This window comes from Enhydra lutris, unplaced genomic scaffold, assembly GCF_002288905.1.
Source record: "Enhydra lutris kenyoni isolate GAN:26980312 unplaced genomic scaffold, ASM228890v2 scaffoldscaffold7, whole genome shotgun sequence".
Taxonomy (NCBI): Eukaryota; Metazoa; Chordata; class Mammalia; order Carnivora; family Mustelidae; genus Enhydra; species Enhydra lutris.
The window spans coordinates 8,062,986-8,069,818 of NW_019154091.1; the positions used below are offsets into that span (position 1 = coordinate 8,062,986).

At 47.1% G+C, this 6,833-nt stretch overlaps 1 protein-coding gene across 1 annotated transcript in view; it reads right to left on the minus strand.

The window, feature by feature from the left end:
* The window catches only part of LOC111142052 (ELK3, ETS transcription factor), a 67,843-nt gene extending 62,198 nt beyond the window's left edge, over window positions 1-5,645 (minus strand). Inside the window, exon 1 of the mRNA XM_022494991.1 lies at window positions 5,299-5,645. The gene's annotated coding sequence lies outside the window, so the exon portion shown is untranslated. The remainder of the gene's footprint in view (window positions 1-5,298) is intronic.
* Between the last annotated feature and the right edge of the window lie 1,188 nt (window positions 5,646-6,833).

Here is a 6,833-nt window from a genome sequence, read left to right on the forward strand (position 1 = left end):
AGCAGATTAAATAAAAATACTGCAGTATTTTATCAAAGTGTTCTGAGGTTTAATAACCTACAGGTAGACTCGTGAGATTACCATAATTTAAAAAAATAGCTAGGGAATGTTTCAGGTGATGGAAATATTCTCTATTTGGAGGTAAGAGGTGGGGATTCCATGGGTATATACAAAAACATCAAGGATCTGTCCATTTCCATGTATGAAATTATACCTCAATTTTTAAAAAAAAAGACATCAGGGTCTCAGATTCCTTGTTCTACTTCTTTGAGTAAAGGATTCCTGACCTCAGTCTAAAAGAAGGCATTAGATAAGTGTGTTTTATACCTACCCCATTATTTCCATATTTACACATGGAAAATTAGGAATTATTCTTAGATATGGTAGCTTAGAAATACTTATGAGGACCATGTACTTTAGAGACTCTTTCTAGAGCAGGTGAGTAAATTAATTTTAGTCCAACTTAAATTAGAATATATTAGTAAAACCACCATCTTAATTTCTTTAAAAATATAAAAATAAGTCTCAAAGATAAATTATAAAATAATCCCATTTAATTCTTAGAATAATTTAATAATTGCTTTCCAGGAAATGCAAATTAAAACACATAATCGATGAGTTAATAATTCCTAGTCGCAATTCAAACCAAATTACAGTTTATTGAAATGACCAATTCAAGGTTTATTTTTAAACTGCTGACACATACGTTAAGTTTCCAGTAATAGATGAAAGGCCATTTTTCTTTGGTTATAGGTAGGAGTCAAATTTCTGCAATTACTTAAAAGACTGAATGATCTACCATTTTTGAAGGCCTTTAGCATTCATTAACAGAAGGTTTTACACACACACACACACACATACACACACACAATTCCATTTACTGGGGCTGCACTTTAAGTGGCAAAACCAGAGTTCTGTGCCACAAAACCATTGTCTCTCTGCCACAGTTTCAACCAAAAAGTTGGATGATCTTAATTCAAACTGACCATGGGCAATAGTCATCCTGAGCTGAAAAGCCATTGAAAACCTCAGTTTCAAAGTCTGGAAACTCTCTGGATATGAAATGAAACAGTAATAACTCAGAATTGTCACAATGTACAAGAGGCACCTTCCTCCCACCTTATAGTTAAAGTTCAAGGTACGTTTTCGGTTTAACCTAGCTTCTCTTTCTCATCATCTAACATTCTATTTTGATGTGTAGAGCCCTGGACTTCCTGTTACTACATCTTGATATTCGGCTGCAAATCATGACTCATTCTTAAATCATACAGAAACTCATCAAAATCCCAAATTTCACAGCACATATGAATTCAGTCTTCTAAGAGGTCAGCATTCTTAGAACATTACTTGGAGCCACAGAGACAAAAACATTGAACAAGTCCATGTAAAAAAGTATGTCAACCCACTGTTGAGACAACACATTTATTAGATCAATAAATGCATGTTCTATGTGCAGTACTTTTGGTCTTGGTACCAGTTATGAAAATGTATAAAATGGTACGTTAAGTAAAAATAAGTTACAAAAGAAAGTACAGTGTGACTCCAATGAAAAGTTTTATGTGTGCATATGTGTATTTGTGTGTGTACACACACACATTGTAGGAGACCAAAAAAATATACACCAAAATGTTAACAGTGGGATTATGGGAGATGTTTATATTTTTCTTCGTGGTTTTCTGAATCTTCCTAACATAATTCACATTAATATTTTTTCAAAACAGAAAAAAACCTACCTAACCTTTAGAAAATATTATCATGCTAGTGCAATCTCAAATATGTTATAAATCAACATACAAAGACAAAGGGAATTATGGATAACCAGGACATAAAAAGCTCTTGCTTGAAATATACGGAAAAATCTTGGGGTCTTTCATTCAAATGACCCATGTGCGTGCGTGTGTGTGTGTGTGTGTGTGTGTGTAGGCCCTTAGGAAGGGGCAGAAGCCGGCTGCCTGCAACCCAGGTACAGCCAAAAGAGAGAACGCATTGCTTTTAAAGTTTAATGAGAAACCCCAGTTCTGGGGCACACAGAGGTGGCTGGATCAGTCTCTAGGACTGGGAAGGAGCAAAGTCATTAATTCATAAGCAGTAATTCACCATCAGCACCCACCCCCCCACCCCCAAAAGGGGACTCTACTCCAGGAAGTCACATCCTTGGATAATTTTTTTTTTTTTTTTTAGTGTTGTGTTTGTCATTAGGTAATGTTTTGCAACCACACTGGTGTTCTGAATCAGAGAGGTGTACAAACATAACCGGGTAGCACAGAACACACAAAACCCAGTATCTGACAGCTAAGAAAGGAATATTTTAATTTAAATGCTCTGACTGGAAGGACTTTAAAACCGATTTCAGGAAAAGATTCAAATTCCAAAAAGTTATTACAAATATAAATTTCAAAATATGATCTCAGAGTTACATTTACTGTTTATTAGCAGTTTTAAATTATTAATTTTTTTTAATAATAAGAAGAGGACATCTTTAATAAATGTTTTAGGAAATTTCAAAATTCAACTAGGGTTGAAAAAAAAAAAAATCACTGCTCTCTCCTATCTGGGCTATTGCCATCTGGTCTGAAAAGCATTAGTACCAAGTAAGTGAGGTTCAGAGATGGTCTAATTCAGCCCAAAAAGGTAAACCATCACAATTCATCATTTCAATGTCATTCTATGGCATATTACTGACCAAAAAGAGAGAGTGAGAAAATTCATGCACAGTGGTACATATGTGACAGAAAAGTGCAACTGACAACTTGTAAATGTCCTATTCATCGAATGGAGGCAGGTAAAAGAGTCACCATCATTGTTAATGTAGATAAGACCTTCTCACAGTAGGCACTACTGACATTTGGGGCTGGAAAATTCTTGGGGGCGGGGCTGCTCTGTACCTTGCTGTAGATGGGTAGCTTGCACGCCTGACTCTCTACCCACTAGATGCCAAGAGGACCCCCTTTAGTTATGAAACCAAAATGTCTCCAGATACTGCCAAATGTCACCTGGGGGACAAAATTACTCCCCAAAGTCTGTTTATCCAGGCTGGTTTGTAGTTCACTGAAAGGGGCCTCTCCTGCAATCTGGAAAGTGTTTTTCTCATCTATTTGTTTTAAGTGTCGCGGTCCTACTCACAGCTTTCAACGCAACAATGTATTGAGCATCTACTGCTGTGCCCGGCCCTGTGTTAGGGACATCCTGAACTCACATCCACTGACTCACACCCTCCTTGGGCTGTTTTTGGGACATGCTTTGCCACCAGAAGAGAAATACCAACACCTCAAAACCCTTCAAGAGTACCGTCCCCAAGCAGCATGTCCTTGTCAGTTAAGGGAACCCCACAGTTCCAAGCAGGTTCCTTAAAATTCTTTACCCTTGTAAGCAACTCTACACATTTCCAACATTTAAAAGTTTAAAAGGAGGGGGGACGCATAAGGCCTTAAGTTCTGCTATATTTGGCCTAGAAAGACCATCAAGGGTTTTGCAGGCAGGATCATTACCGGAAACTCTAAAAACACTTATGGACAGTCTTCTTCGCTGTCTGACCCACATGACCTCCTAACACAATTTGTAATTTTATAATCCCCATCAATTGAAACTCATAACTGACCTATCCCAAATAAATGTGTGCCACAGACAGAGAAAAACGGAAAGAGATCAGAGGGCATTTTGTTTGGCAATAAAGCAGGAAGGCTCAGAAATCGATCTGAGCTCATTAATAGATGCCTGGAACACACTGGAGGTTCTCACCTCCTGTGGCTCCCCCAGCCCCCTAGACCCCTTCCGACAAAGACACAAGCTCAGATGAGAGAAGATGGGGGCGTTTGAGCTCCTGGGGCCACAGAAACTTCACACACACACACACACACACACACACACACACGCACCCCCTACACAGACCCTATAGACAACTTGGAAAGAAAAACCTGAAAGTCCAAAATCCAAAAGGGCCCAAGTGACTTCAAAGTTTTCAAGATACTGCCCTGAAAAAGGTTGTCCGGCAGCTGCACCTCTAAGTAAATAAAGCCCTAATTTGTCCCCCTCTGCAGCACAGTACTCCCCCAGCTGACAGGGGCTGCACAAAACCCCTCCTGTATGGAGCAGCAGCGGAAACTCCTAATGAGATTAGTTGGTGTGTGTGCAGACATTACTTAGCAGTGACTAAAGGGGCTCTCTCTTCCTGCAGCAGCCAGTGGAAAATTCAGGGAACTTTTTCCCCCTGCAGCAGCAGAATCCCTGTAACCCTCTCCCCAGCCAACTCCAACAACAACTCAGCCTCCCCCAGCCCCCCTCTGGCTGGGGTACTGGGGGTAGTTAAAGACTGGCCAGGGGCTTCCAAAAGCGAGAGGGTAGGAGGGGGCTGCGGGGAAGGGGCGGGGGACCCTTCGAACACTACAAAGGAAACTGTAAAAGGCACAAATACATAAACCTGAGAAGGAGCAAACCAGTTTCTTTGTGAGCTCCTCTAGTGAGTCATTTTCAAGATGCTGTCTGCTGCCAGTTTCAAAGCGGAAGCGCATGGCAATTAGTCTTGCCGTTTCCAGACAAGCCAGAAACTCTCCCGACACTCGTTTTTTTTTTTTTTTTTCTAAAAAGCCCCTTTTGCAGTTTCTGAAATAACATTTCTTACTCCCACCCCCACCCGCCACCTAAACGCAGCTTGTCCTCAGGATGATTCGGTTCAGAAAAAAAAATAAAATAAAACAAAACCGAGACCTCTTACTTGTCTCTTTTAACTCTCCAAAATTTTAATTCCTCCTCCCAAAAGTTACAGTAGCATTACAGGCCAACGTTCAGTTGCCAGCTGAAGCGCCCCCTCCTAAAGAGCGGGGGGCTCCAAGACCGTCTGCTGCCCGATCCTTCGCCAAAACCCTGTCCAGTAAGGACTCCGCTGGCTTTTAAAGGTCCACCTGGGCTTGCGCCCGGGGGCGATGACCCGGGCGGGTGTGGGGGGGGGGTCACCCGCCGAACGATAAGGGACGTGGCCCCCAGCCCCGCGTCTTCGCTCCCCCTTCTCTCTGCCTCCCCCCCCCCCCCCCCCCCCCCCCCCCCGCGCCCCCTCCTCAGAGCTGCAGCGCAGCCCCAGGGCAGGGTGCCGCCGGCGCAGGGTCGGACGCGGCGCGGAGCTCCGGCAGGGCGGGCGGCGCGGGCGCTGGAGCATCCCGGCGGCGCCCCCTCCCCAGGGCCGCAGCCCACACCGCGGCGCCCACCAGCCCCACCCCCACCAAGCCAAAGAAAAGAAAGAAAAAGCACCCCGACGAAAGTTTGCAACTGTCGGAGCAACAGGCAGAAACCCTGCTTGCTACCTACCCAGATGTGGGGGAGCTTTCAAGATCCTTCTTCGGGGGAATTTCTAGGAGGAACCGGGCGAAAGCCCCCGACTTTCCATGCTGACAGGCGTCTGCAGACGGTCTGTTGCTCTTGTAATGAGATCCTGATTTTTCCCCCTTTTTTTTTTCTTTCTCTCGCTCCTCTTTTTTTTTTTTTTTTTTTCCCCTCTGGTGTGTGTGTGAGAGCAGGAAGTTGGAGCAGTCAGGCCGAGCCGGCTCACTTCCTTTACTGCATTATTCCCCAGGCGGTGTGCAGTCTGTGTAAACAGGCTTTTCCGCCCCGCGCCGCGCGCCCCGGCCGCGGCTGTACGCCGGGGCTGGCCGCCGAGGCCCGCGCATACTCCGCCGCCTGCGCCCCGCGCGCTCGCCCCGCACCGCGCCGCGCCCCCGCCCGCCGCGCGCCCCGCTTCCTGCTCGGCCACCCCAGGGGAGGAGCCTCGGGACCCTCTGCGACTCCGGGCGGCCGCAGCCCCTCCCCAAGGCGGGGGGGACTGCTCGGCCAGAAACCCAGAGAAGTGCCCACCCGCCCCCCGACCCGGGGCGCAGCTGGCGACCCCGGGCTACGGCGAACCCGGGGAGCCCTTCTCTGCCCTTGGGGTCCCTGCGCCCTGCACCACAGTGGGGTCGTGCCTTGCCCAGTTGGCCTGGGCGGAAAGGCCCGAAGCGGGGAGGCCGCTGGCCTGGCTGTTTTCTGTTAGCTGGAATGGCTGAGTTCTGGGACAGTGGGGCACGGGGAGTGGGGTGCAGCGTTCGGTGGCTCTAGGCACAGGGCTGCTTTTATCGTGGGTGGGGACGTGACTGCTTAGGAGATGTTGGAGAGGAGGCACGGTTTCTGCCTGGGGATGGACACAGTTCCTGTCTGGGATTTAAAAAAAAAAAAAAGCCAGAGCTCAGAGTAGGGGGCCCACTTTGGGGAAAAGAATGAGGAGCCATAAACTGGAAGCCGGGATTCTCCAGGAAGAGACCTTTCTAGCCATTCACTATGGCCTACCACAGGCCCAACCTTTCCTGCCTAAGAGCTCCAGAGGGAAATGAGCAGCCACCACCAGTCTGAGCCACTGAGGCTTCAGAAGGAGGCTCTGTGGTGGCAAGGCAGGTCTACACAGCCCATCATTCCTCGGGGATGGCCCACCCGGAGGACTCAGGCCAGCCTCTCGCTGGAGAGCTTGTCCATTGCCCCAAGGCGGAGGGGGGACTTTGCAAGGGCCCCTCACCCCCACCCCTGCGTTCCAATCCCAACAGCTCACCTTCCGGAACCCTCCATTTCTGTGCCTCCACTCCCTAGCGTGCCCACCGTGGTTCTCAAACTTGCATGTGCGCCAGCATCACTTGGGGGGCTTGGGCTTGTTAAAATACTGGTTGCCTGGGTCTCGCCTGCCAGAACATGTGATGCCGTAGATCTGGGGCAGCTCTCAGGCCGGGTTTACTGTTTAGAATCACCTGGGGAGAGTTTTGAAGACTACTGGTCTCTATACACAACCCAAACCAATCAACTTAGATTCCACCCTTTGTTTG